The 17,414-nt window shown below is 39.0% G+C and overlaps 1 pseudogene; it reads left to right on the forward strand.

Moving 5' to 3' along the window:
* The first annotated feature begins 10,308 nt into the window (after positions 1-10,308).
* Positions 10,309-14,708, forward strand: LOC129042844 (putative beta-defensin 108A; annotated as a pseudogene).
* Positions 14,709-17,414: the final 2,706 nt, after the last annotated feature.

Below are 17,414 nucleotides of genomic sequence, written 5' to 3' on the forward strand. Positions count from 1 at the left end.
TTGCAGACACTTTAGGCACTAAGAAAAGGGGTGGTTGGAGAAAGAACATGTGAGAAACCACTCTTGTGCACCATTTTCAGATCAACCTGTGATGAAAAGCCAGACTTTCACTGAAGTGTGACATCACTTGCACCACAGCCTAACCAACAGACACAAACACGCAGAGGCCTCTCCTCTTTTCCCGTGGTCAAAATTAGGAAGCCTATGACTATGGTTCCTAATAAAGGAGGATCACAGAAATCTTGTGAATGAGAACGTCAAAAGCACTGGGTTTTGTATGTTAATTGGCACAACTCCAGATATTCAATTCCCTCACTGATTTTAAAACACAGGGATCCCTGACTCCATCCAAATGTGGAATATGATTTCCACCTATAGATAAACACTGGGATTTCTCAGATTTTATTATCCTAAGTTTATGCCCTAGCAATGTTTCTCCAACACCCACCACAGCCTTCTGAAGCCTTACTCCACTTTCACTTTCACTCAACTCTGACTTTTGTATTTCTCCTTGGAACTTGGAAATAATCAAGTAAGAATCTGTTTTAGGGTCGAGTGCGGTGGCTCACGCCTGTAATCCCAGCAATTTCGGAGGCCAAGGCAGGAGGATCACCTGAGGTCAAGGGTTTGAGACTAGCCTGGCCAACATGGTGAAACCCCGTCTCTACTAAAAATACAAAAATTAGCTGGGTATGGTGGTGCTTGCCTGTAATCCCAGCTACTCAGGAGGCTGAAGCAGGAGAATCGCTTGAACCCGGGAGGCAGAGATTACAGTGAGCCGAGATCCCACCACTGCACTCCAGCGAGGGTGACAGAGCAAGACTCTGTCTCAAAAACAATAATCTGTTTTAGGATGGGGATAATCAATTCAGGGATTTATTTCACTTAGAGGGTCAACACTCCCATCCTGCTAATCTAGCCCTTAAAATCTCCTGCATGAGAAATTAGCAGGAGTACCTTGAGTCATGGTGTTTCTGTCCTGTGTACACAGTCACAATCCTCTAGGATACTCAGAAAATACAAAATGACTTAGGGGTGGGAGAAATTTAGCAGCTCAGTCTGATATTTTACTAATGTGGTATCTAAAATTCTTGCAATCATGGTTTATATTAGTCTTTGTTAGTTGCAATATCTTTGATTATCATGATACATATTTGCTGAGAAATACCGATGTCCATGTATATATTCATACATAGATATGTAGGTATATAGGTGCATATGTTTATATGAACGTATGTGTTTGAGACGGGGGAAACATGCATGTATTACTTCCCTGCTAAAAATATAAAAATAATTAAATATATTTTATGTACAAATGATAATTATGTGTCATAAACAAAAAATTTACTGACCCATTTCTACATGAAGTCCAGGAAAAATAAAAAGGGTAACTTTGTATTAATTGTGACATTGTGCTTACAGATGTACATATATTTCCTTATTTAACCCTCATCATAACCCTGCTGATTATAGTTTATTTACCAGTTTAATAAATGATCAACAGAGTTTGAAAAATATGACAAAATTAAAAAATTAGAAAATGACCCAGCAATACTTTTAATGATATTCTGCCTGTCGCTGCCTCTTCTTGCTTTTTGACAAAATTACTCACCTAACCAAGGTTTTCTATGATTCTGGGGACTCCAGCATTTAGACCCCAGTTCCCAAACATCATTGTGTCTGTTTTTACGGCCACATTTAATGCACATTTACAGACTTCAACAAGCACTTTTCAATATCAACTTTTTTCTTATTCCTTGGACTATTTTCTACATCTGTTCATCAAGACTCCAGTAACATATGACTCCATCTGCCTGTCGCTTCCATGAATGTACCTGACAGCACATGTATTATGTAGTCTAAAATTCAAGCAGAACTATAATTCAAGCAGAATTTTGAAGTCTGTAATTCCTTCAAAAAAATAAGATATTAGAGAATGCCTACAAAGCTTCAGTGAAACCAGCTGTGACCCTTAATATTATTACCATGTAAACTCTTCCTCGAATATCAAAATAAGATTTGGGCTTTAGAGAATATTCGTGTGTAATTATAACCCAAACGTGAACTAAAAGTAATTTAACTGGTCATATACAGACTGTGCCAGGGACAAAAAAGGACAAATATTATAAGAAAGTTAAAGCATACTTATTTCATAAAGGACTCTTGTGTGGAATCTATAAAAACTATTTCAAGATGGAGAGATTAAATATATTTTTAAACACATATATCCACAAGCAATCTTTAGGAGAAACTTTTAAAAACTTATGTTATGGGTCTAAAATTTTCATTAATTCGTGGAAAAAAATTTATTGACAAACTTTTCACCAGAGCAGGAATAACAACTTATGTATTTGGTGACTTCAAGATGAGAGCCTGCACAGCTTAGTATCTCCCTCCAGATGTCTCTCTCTCTTTTTTTTTATTTTTTTTGGCGGAGTTTCACTCTTGTTGCCCAGGCTGGAGTGCGGTGGCGTGATCTCGGCTCACCGCAACCTCCACCTCCCGGGTTCAAGCAATTCTCTAGCCTCAGCCTCCTGAGTAGCTTGGATGACAGGCATGCGCCATCGTGCTCGGCTAATTTTGTATTTTTAGTCGAGACAGGGTTTCTCCATTTTGGTCGGGCTGGTCTGGAACTCCTGACCTCAGGTGATCCGCCAGCCTCCGCCTCTCAAAGTGTTGGGATTACAGGCGTGAGCCACCGTGCCCGGCCCATATCTCTTTAAAAGTCATGAGGAAGGAGCCATTCTGCATCGTCTATATTACCTTAATATTTTAAGGGCACCCGTAACAATTAAGAGGCTGACTTTTGACTTCCTAGCCCTTTCATGGCTATTTAGACACACCTTAGTGAAGTATGAGGAATGTAGTATTAGGTATCAAGTTCCTAGACAACAAAACCATGTTCTCCAACAGATCTTCCGTAAAAATAGCTGATGTCTATATTCTTTTGCCTGTCCTTTCCCTTCCTTTTAATTCAGAACTGCAGTCTCTAAAAGTGCTATTATTTAGTAGATTCTCTCAATTCTCAACACCAGTGCTATACAATGTTGAGTGACATCTCAGGTGCTAGGGAAACAGCAGCTGATATTCTCGCAATGCACAAATAGAAAAGCAAAGATCAGCACAGAGTAAAAGAGAATAGGTTTTTTTTAAAGTATGAAACCAAAACGAATCTATATCAGATTACACTATAAATGGAAAATCCTATTATCTTGATGGGATTGCAAGCCTCTCATGGCTTCCAACATCCAATCTATTCAAAGCAGTTCAGGAATGATGAAAGTGGAATGGAATTTAACTTACCTGCACATTGGGCACATGTACCATAAAACCTAAAGTATAATAATAGTAATAATAATAATAATAATAAAAGAAAAATAAAATACAAAAAATAAATAAATAAAAATTCCAAATAATTTTAAAATAAATAAAAACCTCATTTTAAAAAAGAAAAAAAATAAAAAATAAAAAAAATAAAATTATTCTAAGGTTTTATGTGTGAAAGCACCATGCCCTGAAACAAAATATTTATTTTTAAAGTGCATAATGAACACTGCATATGAAGTTTGTGTAAAAGGAGAGAGGAAAAATCACACATTTTAAAAAAAGGAATATGCAACATATTTACATAAAATAAAATAAAAATTAAATTAAAATACACCAATGGAAGACAGAATCTCCATCTGAAAATCAAGGGAGAAATCTATTTTAAATAAACTTGGCACAATTTTTAAAGTAAGTTATGAAAAATAATAATACCTGAATATAGTACGTAAAAGTACCAATACAATAAAGCTAAAATAATACCCATGGAAAAAATTATTTTCTGTACATTATTTAAAAAAAAAATCTAAGTACTTACCTCAAGAAAGTAAATGAATGAAATTTAAAAATTGCCTGAGAAAATCTATGAAAGGAAATGAATATACAGAAGCAGAATATAATTTAACTATAAACCACACAAATAGAGTTTAGAAATAAGTGGTAGCCAACATGCCCAACAGGATTTTCTGTGATGAAAGAAATTCTCTATATCTGCATTGTCCAATGCAGTAACTACCACACATATGTAGTTACAGAATTTCTAGTTTGGCCATGAATTTGGCTATTACTACTAAGGATATGCCATTTAGTTATTTAATTATAATTAATTTAAACTTTATAGTCACATGTGACTAGTAGTTACAATATTGGCCAATGCAGATCTAGAATCTTGGAGGAGGCAGTTAAAATAATGATATATGGTCAAAACAAAAATGGAAAAGGCACACAAATAGTGAACACACAATATGAGAATGTGAGGTAACAATTTGCACAATAAAATTTAATGAGATGCTGCCTTAATGGGACTAACGTCTAATGATATACAAGGCTTCTCTTGTTACAGGTAGAAGAGCATGAGCAGGGCAGGAGAGAGCTCTTCCCCTACCCACTAGAAATGTCAAGTGATGGCCTGTCAATTGTCACATTGCCTCTCTAAAAATGATAATTAGGCAGCACCAGAGAGAGGCCATTTCCTGATGGTCTACACCTGTTAACATCAAAAATGTTAATTAAATGCAGACCCCAGGAAGAAGCAACTTCTTGGGCATGCATGTTAAGAGACAAAAATGGCAAAGTATAATCTTCCGGGGGCACACTCCACCGGAAAAGGAAAGAAAGCTTCAGATGGACATGCATATAACTCCCTAAGCACACCGTGCATGCTCAATTTCAAAGGGTAAGGAAAGCACTGTGCATGCTGGAAACTCCCTAAAGGAAGAATCATGGGAAAGAGGCAAACCCATCACAGGATCAAGGTTAAATGCTCTTTTCTTTCTTGGACCTTCAGGCATCTGCTTGGGTCTCTTCCAAGAGAATTTTCCTTTCCTTCCTGTTCTAAAGCCTTTTTAAATAAACTTCCACTCCTGCTCTGAAACTTACCTCAGTCTCTTTTTCCGCTGTATGCCCCTCAGTCAAATTCTTTCTTCTGAGGAGGCAAGGACTGAAGTTGCTTATGGACACATGCAGATATGCTACCAGTAACTGGAATCTCTTCTACTGGTAACAGTATCATTGTAAGGGAATGAGGCCAGATCACATCTCAGTGCTTGGAGAACTCACCAGAAATAAAAAGTTGGAGGATGCAGTGAACTTATCTACCTTCCAAGGCAAGTCCCACAAGCAAGAAGCAAGACTTTCTTTCCCCAAGGTCTTAAACTCTTCAGATGCTCCTTCTCTGGGAAAATGCATCCTCTGATTGGCTTCCCCTTATATATGAAAAAAATAATTAATAAACCTAATAACCACTACATTCCAAGAGACATGCCCTGATTGCACAGACACTGAACCTAATCAAAAACTTCATTCTGGAGACACACCTTGTTCAATTTGATTGGATTTTTGAGACAACTACTAAAAACCCTCACATAAAGTTGGAAACCAAAGAGTTAAGGCTATTTTGAAGAAAAATATGAAGATTTATTCATTTTTTTATTCATAAGTGCTTTTGAGTGTATTATATGTACTAGAAAGCATTCGCAGTCAAGGGATACAGCAAGAAACCAGACAAACTAGAGTCTTATGGAGACTTTATATTCTAAAATTCTTTGGCGGTAAACTGGACTTGAAAACAAACTGAAGATGAATGGATATAAAAATTTCAATGTTCATAATGATGTAAAAAAATAAAATATATTGCAGAAATGAAATCAGGAAGTGATAGGGGTCATGTAGTATTTGTAAGACCACTGGTATTGTCTGAAATTCAAGCAGCCTGCAGAAATTTGGGTAACTAAAAGGAAAGCAGATGCTAATAGAAGACAATTAAGAAAGGGCCTCAAAGACATTTCAGAGACCTTGGCTGGTGGCAGCCCCTCCCCTCAAAGGCCTGGAGGGCTAGAAGGGAAGAATGGTATGGTGGGCTGGGCCTAGGGCTACACCACCCAGAGCAAGTGCAGGACAGTGCTCACAGCATTCTAGGTCTCAGACACTCCAGGTCCAGCCATGGCTTAAAGGGCCCCAGACACAGTTTGGGACACTTCTTTAGAGGGTGCAAGCCATAAGCCTTGGCAATTTCCAAGGGGTATGCAACCTGCAGGTGCACAAAGTACAGGAATACACTGCTGATAAAGATATACCTGAGACTGGACAATTTACAAAAGAAAGAGGTTTAATTGGACTTACAGTTCCACATGGCTGGGGGGAGGCAGAAGGCAAAAGGCATGTCTTACATCACAGCAGGCAAATGAGAGAATGACAGCCAAGCAAATCTGGTTTCCCCTTATCAAATCATCAGAACTCGTGAGACTTATTCACTACCATGAGAACAGTATGGGAGAAACTGGCCCCATGATTCAGTTATCGCCACTGGGTCCCCCCACAACATGTGGGAATTATGGGAGTACAATTTGAGCTGAGATTTGGGTGGGGACACAGAGCCAAACCATATCAGAAGCCTTCACCTGGATTTCTAAAGATGTATGAAAAAGCCTGTATGTCCAGTGGAAGTCTGCTGGGGTGAAGACTTCATTGCGAATGTCTACTACAGCAGTGCAGAGGGAAAATGTGGGGTCAGAGCCCCCACAGAGTCCACACTGGGGCACTGCCTAGTGGAGCTCTGAGAAGACAGCCACCATCCTCCAGACCCTAGAATGGTAGATCCACTGACAGCTTGCAACCTGAGCCTGGAAAAGCTGCAGGCACTCAACACTGGCCCTTGACAGCAGCCATAGGGACTGACCCTTGTATCCAAAAGAAAATAAATTGTTCTACCATAAAGACATGTGCACTCCTATATTTATTATAGTATTATTTGCATTAGCAAAGACATGGAATCAACCTAGATGCCGAACAATATTAGACTGGATAGAGAAAATACAGTATATGTACACCATGGAATACTACGCAACCATAAAAAAATTATGTCTTTTACACCAACATGGATGCAGCTGGAGGCCATTATTCTAAAATAATTCAGGAAGAGAAAACCAAATACCATATGTTCTTAGTTATAAGTGAGAACAAAGCATTGGTTGCACATGGACGTAAAGATCAGAACAACAGATACTGGGGACTACTAGAGGGGTAAGGGAAGGTGGGGACAAAGGCCTGAAAAACTATCTATTGGGTATTATGTTTTCTATCTGGGTTACAAGATCATTCATACTCCAAGCCTCAGCATCACACAATGTGTCAATGTAAAAACCTACACATGCATCCCCTGAACCTAAAATAAAAGTTGAATTTTTTTTTAATGGGCAAAATCTGGCTAACACGGTGAAACCTTGTCTCCATTAAAAAAAAAAAATTACAAGAAATTAGCTGGGCGTGGGGGCAGATGCCTGTAGTCCCAGCTACTCGGGAGGCTGAGGCAGGAGAATGGTGTGAACCTGGGAAGCAGAGCTTGCAGTGAGCCGAGATCACACCACTGCACTCCAGCCTGGGTGACAGAGCAAGACTCCATCTCAAAAAAAAAAAGAAAAAAAAAAGGGGCAAAGATCTGAATAGACATTTTTCAGAAGAACAGATACAAATGGGCAACAAATATGTGAAAAAATTCTTACCATCTCTGATCGTCAGGGGCATGCAAATAAAAACCACCGTGAAATATCACCAGATACCTCTTAGAATAGCTATTATCAAAAAGATGTATAACAAGTATTAGCGAGGATGTGGAGAAAAGATAACCCTTGTATACTTGTGGTGGAAATACAAATTACTATGTCCATTTCAGATAATAGTATGAAGGTTTCTCAAAAATTTTTAAAATAAAACTACCTGCTGATGAGGCTGTTGAGATATAGGAACACTTTTACACTGTTGGTGGGAATGTAAATTAGTTCAACCATTGTGGAAGACAGTATGGTGATTCCTCAAAGACCTATAATGAGAAATACCACTTGACCCAGCAATCCCATTACTGGGTATATATCCAAAGGAATATAAATCATTCTATTATAAAGATACATGCACACATATGTTCATTGCAGCACTATTCACAATAGCAGAGACATGGAATCAACCCAAATGTACATCAGTGACAGACTGGATAAAGAAAATGTGATACATATACACCATGGAATACAATGCAGCCATAAAAAGGAATGAGATCATGTTCTTTGCAGGAACATGGATGGAGCTGGAAGCCATTATCCTCAGCAAACTAACCCAGGAACAGAAAACCAAACACTGCATGTTCTCACTTACAAGTGGGAGCAGAACAGTGAGAACACATGGATACTAGGAGGGGAACAACACACACTGGGGCCTGTTGGGAGGCAGGTGGAGGGAGAGTATCAGGATAAGTGGCTAATACATATATGCAATGGAATATTATTCAGTGTTACATAATAATGAAATCCTGTCATTTGTGACAACATGGATGGACTTGGAAGGCATTACGTTATATGAAATAGGCCAACCACAGAATGACAATTACTATATGATTTCACTTGTATTTGAAATCTAAAATAGACAAGTTCACAAAAGCAGAGAGTAGAATGGTGGTTGCCAGGGACCGTGGTGCTGGGGAAATGGGTAGATGTGGTTAGAGCACAAAGTTTCACATATACCACAGGAGTAAGTTCTGGAGGTCTTGTTTACAGCATAGTGCTTCTAGCTAAGAATGCTGTATTGCATACTTACAATTTGCTAAAAGGGTAGATTTTGTATTCTTACCAAAAATTCTTACCAAAAAAAAATAATAATAATAAAGGGCGGGGGACTTTGGGAGTTGAGGGATATGTTTATAATCTTGATGGCAGTGATGTGTTCATGGTGTATACTTATCCCCAAACTCACTGAGATGTACACCTTAAACATGTACAGCTTTTTAAATGTAATCATAGCTCAACAAAGTCGGTTAAAAAAAAACAAGAGGGGGTTGGTTAAAAAATTTAAAAGGAGGGGTAGATGTTCCCTTGTTTTTCTCTCTTGGCTTTTTTCTTTCCTGCTGCCTGGAATTCAAAAATGATAGGTGGGGATTTAGCAGCCACACTAGAGCCTCTTCTAAAGTATTGCAGAACAGAGAGCTGGAAGGGGCCTGCGTCCCGAATGAATTTGGCAAGTATCTGTACTAGCCATGGTAGGTATAACTATAGATTTAAGTGAGGGAGAAATAAACTTCTGTCTTGTTTAAGCCATTTTGTTCAGACGTTAATTTTATATACATATAGAGAACATATGCTCCTTTATGAGTAGGAAAAATGTTTATGCCATAGGGTCCATGATGGGTGTTCAACAATGTAGGATGAGGCTGATTATGACGACAATGGTGAAAAACAGCAAGAAATAATAAGCAATGAAAAAAGTGGCCTCATAGTTGTGTATGGTTACTTTATTTAAAGATTCTGCTGCTAATATCATTCAATGTATTTGTATGCCGGTGGGAGTTTTATTAGGTGTAGACTAAGAAAGTTTACATTATTTAATGAAAAATACTTGACCAATTTTTTAAAAAAATAAAAATATCAGGAGATGGAACTAAGCATCTGTATTTCAAAGTAACTCTCCCAGTTGATTTTCTGCATAGCAGTGATTGAGAATCCCCTGATCTAGATCCAACAGATCTCGACCTTTATAGGTGCTATCAAGGAAGCACCTAAGGAAGACAATTTTCCTGACTACATCCATATCTCCAGTTAGTAATAGATCTAGGGATCTAGAACCCAAATCCAGACCTCCTGCTTCCATGTGCGGTGGTCTTTTGCTGTTGTTTTGTTCCACTTGGTGAAGAGGATTTGAGAATAAATAGCCACATGATTCAACTCCCTCCTCAGCTCTGAGGAATATAGCCTTGTCCTAGCAAGCAAGAAGCTCATACAGTAGTGGATGAGGCAAATATACATTCACTAATCTAACATACAAGGCAGTAAGCACTGTAACATAAACAAAGCACTTTGGAGTTTCAAACCAGGAGCAAGTGGGGTGATTAATTCTTAGCAGGGCTAGTAAAGTCTGGGAAGTGTTCACTAACAAAATGTGTGGTCATTAACGAAACCTACTGGTTTCTCAACACAGTCTAATTTATTGTAACAATATAAATGGTTGCTTGTTCATAAACTTTCATCTTTTGCCAAAATGTTTGTAGCTTATGTTCCCATTTAACAAGGTTTTCTGGCCAAAACTGTGCACCCACATCATCCTAATGAACTGGCTGTCCAATAAAAAAAGGACTCTCAGTCTTCCCATAAAAGCAATTTTGCATGCATAGAACACTTCTATCTAGGAATATCCCTAATGAGGTACAGAAAGGCTCTTATTATCCAAACAGAGACATTCCACTGGTGCTAGAGAGCCACAGACAGAAGTTTTCTCTGCCTCCTTGAAATGAAGCCAAACTTTCTTCTTTCTTCAACCGTGAGGATTGCTGTCTTCCTCTTCACCATTTTCTTCTTTATGAGCCAAGTTCTACCAGGTAACAAAATAAACTTGGTAAGAGTAGAGTGCCTAACACCTTACAGGGATTCAATACTCAGAGAGAAATCACCATCACCTATGACCAGAAAAGGGGGTCTCATAGGAAATCTGGAAGACATATTGGCTGAGAGACCTGCAGCCATCTAATTCGTTAATTCTCCATAGCAACTCGGTTAAATGAAGTCAGTGGTGTTTCAAGTCTTTGAAACCCTCTTATTCCATCTCTAAATTAGGCAAGTTTACTAGCAGTTACTAGACCTCAAAAATTAAAAATCAGGCATTATTCTACTAAATCTTGGTCTCTAAAACTCCTCTAGTTTCTTTCAGCAAAAGTTAGTTATCCTAAGACCCTGGCATAAGAGCTATGCCAAAGCTGTGGTAGGCTCAGACAGAAGGGATTGGTGGAAGAAGTCTCTTTGAAAATATTACTATAATCTAAGAAATCGTTAACCTATTGCTTCCCAGTACTGTTGGTCCCTGGGGCTTGACTTTTCCCCTTAAGGCTCCATCTCCATCCCTGGCTTTCCCTCTTCCTTCTCAGCATCTAGTCTTGTAATGTAGAATTTAAACACAGGGACCAGGGATGACCCCACACCAGAGCATAGCCTACTGCATTCAGCTTGCGAACATTAATCACAGGTAGAAGGCCCTTTGCACAGACATGCTTTCGAGAAGTGTGTATAGGACTTCTTGGATTTGCCCAAGGTGGTTACCAGACACCCAAAGTAGATCCAAAAATTTTCTGGAACTCCTGAACATGTGCATTCAAGGATGAATAAGCAACTTATTCCCTCTATTTCTGCTGTTTTATAGAGGAAAAAATTAAGGCCCTGGAAACTGAAGTGCTTTTCCCAACAGTGGGGTAAATGTCAGAGTCAATGCTTTGTTTTAATATCCTGGCTTTCCCTATACATCCCACCCTAGAGTTCTGTTGTGCTGTTCCTTTGTGTGACTTTCTAAAGCCTGAAAAAAGGTGATACCATATCCAATTATATTAACTCAGTAGCACACAACATTGGGGACTGACTTATAAGATTATTATCCTTGTGGCATTACTGAAGTCCTGTCTCACTAGTACTTGTTAAATAGTCACCCTGTCTAAATACATGGGTTTCATTTGTTTTAATCAGTTAAAAATATTTTAAAATATGTATCTTACATCTATAACCCCCATAAAATCAATGCTTTTAATCAAGGTTTAAAAATTACAAATTTGGATAAATAAATTTTTTTGTTTGTTTTCACTGTCACTCAATCAAAATAGAAGAAACTAATTGGATAGAACAGCACAGGCAGAAGCATTACTGACAGTCAAAAATGGGACGCAACAAGACTGGAGAAGAAAACACAGGATGGTGCTAAAGAATGCAGCCTAATGAAAGGTGGCATCTCCTCTGGATGTCCTTAGGTAGACATTGAAGCAGAACTGAAAACTTTTTGTAGAAGGCTAGAGAGGAGAGGAGGACACAGAGAGAGGGCGAGAGTGGAAAATAGAATGAGGCTCAGAGTATCAAGCCTTAGTGCTGTCCCTATCATCTGCCTCACTCGATCTCTGGGTAACCTTGGGCAAGTTTCTTCCATTCCGTCAGCTTATTTCCTCATCTTTAAGGTAAGTGACTAGACAAGACAGCCTATGATGTTCATTGTAACTCTAGCTTTTGTTCCTAAAGCAAATGGCTGGAAAAGACATAGTGTCCACAATATGCAATACACAAGGTTTACAAGCAAAGAACAAATGAAAACAAAAGATTTTTAAAATCCCTAATGTTACTTGAATTCCTGCAAATGAAGAACGGTACATCATAATTTTAAAAAGCCCTTTGTAATTTCAATTTTTTAAAATAATTTCAACCTTTATTTTAGATTCAGGGAGTGCACGTGCAGATTTGTTACATGGGTGTATTGTGTGATATTGAGGTTTGGGGTATGAATAACTCTGTCACGCAGGTAGGGTGTACCCAAAGGGTAGCTTTTCAGACTTTACTCCCTCTCCCTCCCCTCCTGGTAAGAATCAATCTCTCTTGTTCCCATTTTTATGTCCATGTGCACTCATTGCTCGGCTCCCACTTATAACGGAGAATATGTGGTATTTGGCTTCCTGTTCCTGAGCTAATTTGCTTAGAATAAAGTCCTCCAGCTGCATCCATGTTGCTGAAAAGGACACAATTTTGTTCTTTTTATGGCTGCATAGTATTCCATGACATATATGTACTACATTTTCTTTATTCAATCCACTGTTGGTGAACACCTAATTTGATGCCATAACTTTGCTACTGTGAACACCACTGTGATGAATATACAAATTTAGGTCTTTTTACAAGACTGATTTATTTTCCTATGGATATACACCCAGTAATGAGATTACTGGGTTAGATGGTAGTTCTGTATTAAATTTCTTGAAAAGTGGTTTGAAAATAAAATGCTCAATAGAATCAGGTATAGTAAAATAGTACAAGTGATTCAAAGACCTGTGAACCGAGAGTAACAACAAATTTCCACACAAATATATTGCAAGTTAGAAAATAGCTATATTTTAATCAATTATTCCACAATCATTTACTGAACAGCTATTGTAAGCCAAGACTTTAATCAGATTCTGGAATATACATACAGAGGAGAATAAGATACAATTCCTGCCCTCAAGAAATTCATTATCAAGAATTGAGGTCAGATGGGAAAACACCACCCGTAGTAGAATGCAAGAAATACTACCACAGAGGGATGTTCAAGAGTGATTTATGACATATCACAAGACAGGTCAGTGGTTCATCCTCTACACTATACTAATCCCTTATGACTCTTCCAGCTGCAAATGGCCAATTTTAGCCCAAGGACAGTGGGCTTGGGTACCACTATACATAGTAGCTGACTACTTGCAGATAAAAGGAAGAGATGGAAAGCTTAGGGATCAAAAAACTCAGATTTCAGCTTGTTTCTACCAAGTGGTCAACATTTAGAATTATCATTGTCTTCAAAAAAGCATGACCTTTATTTCCCAATTTGCATTATAGATATAAATATGATGTTGCATATATTTGGTCTTCACATCAATCCACTAATTACTTTGTGACCATTGAAAAGTTAAATTGAATTTAATGCATTTGGATTTCAGTTAAATTAAATAGGCATTTATTGAATGTTTATTAAATTTGCTGTACTGATTGAAAGCTATTCTAGAATTGGCTTTTGTGTTCCAGAATAGAAAAAAAAGTGCTGGTTTTTATACCTCTCTTATTGCCAAGAAGTTGTCATGGAAAAGGTGCTCTGTGTTACATACAAAGACTGCTCAGAATTAAAACACTTCTCAAACTAAACACCTCAATGTGTGTGGCCTATCCCCAGAGCAGTGATATCTTAGGACATAAATGAAATACTATTCAATGTTTCAACAAGTATAGTTTTTGAGCCTTTAAGAAGACCATGAATGTTTCACTCTTAAAATATGCAAAGGTTTCTAGGGAAAAATTGCAACCTCAAAGACCAGTGTCAGAGATATAAGTAGTGAGTGAAGTCTCGGGGTGTAACAAGTACTGGCACAGATATATTTGTGTATTAAACACATAGGAATATTGTTCCCTTCCATAGGAAAAATATCCTAACAATTAAAGTATATTATCTTTTAGGTCTATATTTCAGTTCTACTTTTGAAAAATACATCTATTATAACCTATCATATAGAGTGTGTGTGTGTGTTTGTGTGTGTAGAAATAAAAAGAGATGAGCCAAAAGAGATTTTCTTCTCTTTCACTCCAGGAAAATCCATAGTACAAGACGTTATATTTTTTTAAAAGGCTGAAATCTCCCATCAGTGTTAGAAGATAATAAGGAAGAAATAAACTGAAACGTGCAGGCTCTAGAACTTGTAAAGGGGAATGGGCTACTCACCTCCAGCCTTTTGTCATGTAGGTGCACCCAATATTCTCAGATTTTTCAAGAACACCAAAAAATCCAAATTTTTGTGTGACAGCAGATTTTTAAGTGTTGAAGAAATCAAATAACACACACAGACACACACACACACACACAAACACACACACACAAATCCACACAAAATTATTTTCAGGCACTGCCCCCTATGTCCATGTAATTCAATACAAAGTAAAGAAAGACTGATGAATGGTTACAGTAACCCTCTTCTGCATGTAGCCGGGGGCAAATTCAAGGAGATCTGTGAACGTCCAAATGGCTCCTGTCGGGACTTTTGCCTCGAAACAGAAATCCATGTTGGGAGATGTTTAAGTAGCCGACCCTGCTGAATGCCTCTGGGGCATCAACCAAGAATTGAGAGCACTACACTCAAAAAGGACTGAAGCTTGTTGTTTTCTGGAGGTTTTATGTTCTCTTTTTCTTTCTCCCTCTCCCTGTCTCCCTGTCTCCCTTTCCCTCTCTCCATTTTTCTCACAGGGATTTTTATTGAATCCTCAAAAAACAATAAAGCAAAACCAACCAACACAAAACCTCTTTTAAAAGTTTATATTACTGGCTGGGTGCGGTGACTCATGCCTGTAATCCCAGCACTTTGGGAGGCCAAGGTGGGTGGATCATGAGGTCAGGAGATCAAGACCATTCTGGCCAACATGGTGAAACCCTGTGTCTTTTAAAAATACAAAAATTTAGCCAGGCATGGTGGTGGGCACCTGTAATCCCAGCTGCTCAGGAGGCTGAAGCAGGAGAATTGCTTGAACCCATGAGGTGGAGGCTGCAGTGAGCCGAGATCCCAACACTGCACTCCAGCCTGGGTGACAGAGTGAGACTGTGTCTCAAAAAAGAGAAAAGAAAGAAAGAAAGAAAGAAAGGAAAGAAAGAAAGAAAGAAAGAAAGAAAGAAAGAAAGAAAGAAAGAAAAAAAGGAAGAAGTTTATATTACATGTTATGATTTGATTACTGTTTGGTTTCCAGTATCCTTCTATCCCATCTAGATGAGCTCTTAGTTGAAAATGACCTACAGCAGGGTGGGGGAATTTTCACCATACCTATTGCTTTTGTCTAGCACTGTAACCCTTCACCCTGAATATGGGAAGACTACTCCCCTTTTTTACTGGGAAAATGCAACATCCTATTCCATGCAGCCTTGCAGGGGTCTGTCTCTCCCTGATAAAGGTGCAGCATATGGGAAAATTGCACAATCACATCAACCAGACTTCACCAGAAATCTAAATTATAAAAAGAGGTGCACTCAGATTAAAACAATTTCTTCAGAACCCTTTTCAAAGGCAATTCCCTGGGTCTGTACATGTATGCCTGGCCAAGATCCAGGGAATTCCTTTAGTTCCCAACTTTCACTGAGCATAACCATTCAGCATTTTCTGCCATCTTTTAAAACCCTGCATCGGCTTCCTATGGCTGCTATCACAAATTACAACAAACTTGTGGCTTAAAGCAACACAAATGCATTTTCTGACAGTTCTATAGGCTGCAGGTTTCAGTTGGATCTCAGTGGGCCAACATCAAGGTGTCAGCAGGACTGAGCTTTCTTCTGGAAGCTCTGCAGTTTTCTTCCTGCACCTTTATCCTAGCAATGGCAGGTTACTCCTGTGCACCATATTTTCCTTCATCCATTTTCAAAGCCAGCAACGGAGCAATGAGTCCTCACATACCATCATTCTGAATACATCTTCTCCCCACTCTTCCACTTTTTAGGACTCATGATTACATTGGGCCCACCTGGATAATCTAAGATAATCTCCCTATTTTAAGGTCAGCTGATTAACAGCCTTAATTTCACATGAAACCTCAATTCCCCTTTGCCTTAAAGGTGGCACATTCACAGGACTCAGGAGTTAGAATGTGGAAATGTGGATAGTTTTGGCGGGAGACAGAGGGGACATTATTCTGCCTACCACAACCACTGAGTGCTTTTACCACCTGTCACCATTTTGCTCCATTTAGACACAACTTTAGTTGCTTTGTGTGAAGAGATTCTCATTCATAGTGTTTTCTTTTTTGTGTAAAGTAGTGGGGGGCATCCCCATGGACATTTAAAGAGTATAGAATCAAGATATTTAAAAGTATATCAGCTGGATTTTATTTTTCACCATGCCTGATTTGGCCAAGAAAGAATGTTAAGTTATGTCACATGGGCTACTTGAAATCTCAAAAAGTTCAAAACATTGGGTTCAAAATCTCAGAGACTGAGATATATTCCAACCAACTCAACCCTATAGAAGTGCCAAGTTTTCCTCAGTGCCACTCTTGAAATTACATCACCAACTGACTCTTTAATATATTTTTGCACTATAAAACATTTATTTCTTGGAGTAAGTGCTTCCCTAGAAAAGAAGCAGTTTGGACACGTATATTAAAGCCGTCACATAGAATATTGTCCTCTCATTGCTAGGAGGTGGCCTTCAAGATGGTTGACTAGAGGCACCAGGCACTGTGTCCTCCTAAAGAAAGACCAAAACAGCAAGTAGATAATCATACCTTGAAGAGGGCATGAAAGAGGGCACTAGAATTCAGCAGCAAAGTGACAAGGAATCTCTGAGGTATGGAAGGAAAGGATAATGAAGCAGCAGCCCAGCCAGAGTCAGCTTAAACCCAGGACAGGCTCTCCAGTGTGGTGAAAAGGTAAAAAAGAGAGCCCCAGTGGTCCATATTCCCACCATGGACACTGCAATCCTAGCCAAGGGACAGTCTCTCGGCCCTCACAGGCCCTGAGACTACTATAAGGAGCTGCCTGGAGTCTATGGGATGGTCATTGTCCCAGAGAAGGAATTGGCACTGGATCGTTTGCACCCATCCCCAGATACAGGCAGCAGTGGCACAGTGCCATTTTGAGAGCCCAGCCCCCAACAGACTACATCCTGCCCTAGGGCCAAACAGCCCCTGCATCTCCACATCTCTGGACCCCCAGTGACATTCCCTCATGTACATCCAGAGTGCTGCAGAGTCACAATACCAGCTGAACTCACCTGTGTAGCCTGGTCCCCATCACTCTAGCCTACACAGTGTCCTACACTTCAGGGAACTGGCAGTGCCATTCACTAGGGAGGCTGCCCCCAGAACAAAGGGAGCTGA

The sequence above is a fragment of the Pongo pygmaeus genome, chromosome 7 (assembly GCF_028885625.2).
Source record: "Pongo pygmaeus isolate AG05252 chromosome 7, NHGRI_mPonPyg2-v2.0_pri, whole genome shotgun sequence".
In the NCBI taxonomy this organism is placed as follows: Eukaryota; Metazoa; Chordata; class Mammalia; order Primates; family Hominidae; genus Pongo; species Pongo pygmaeus.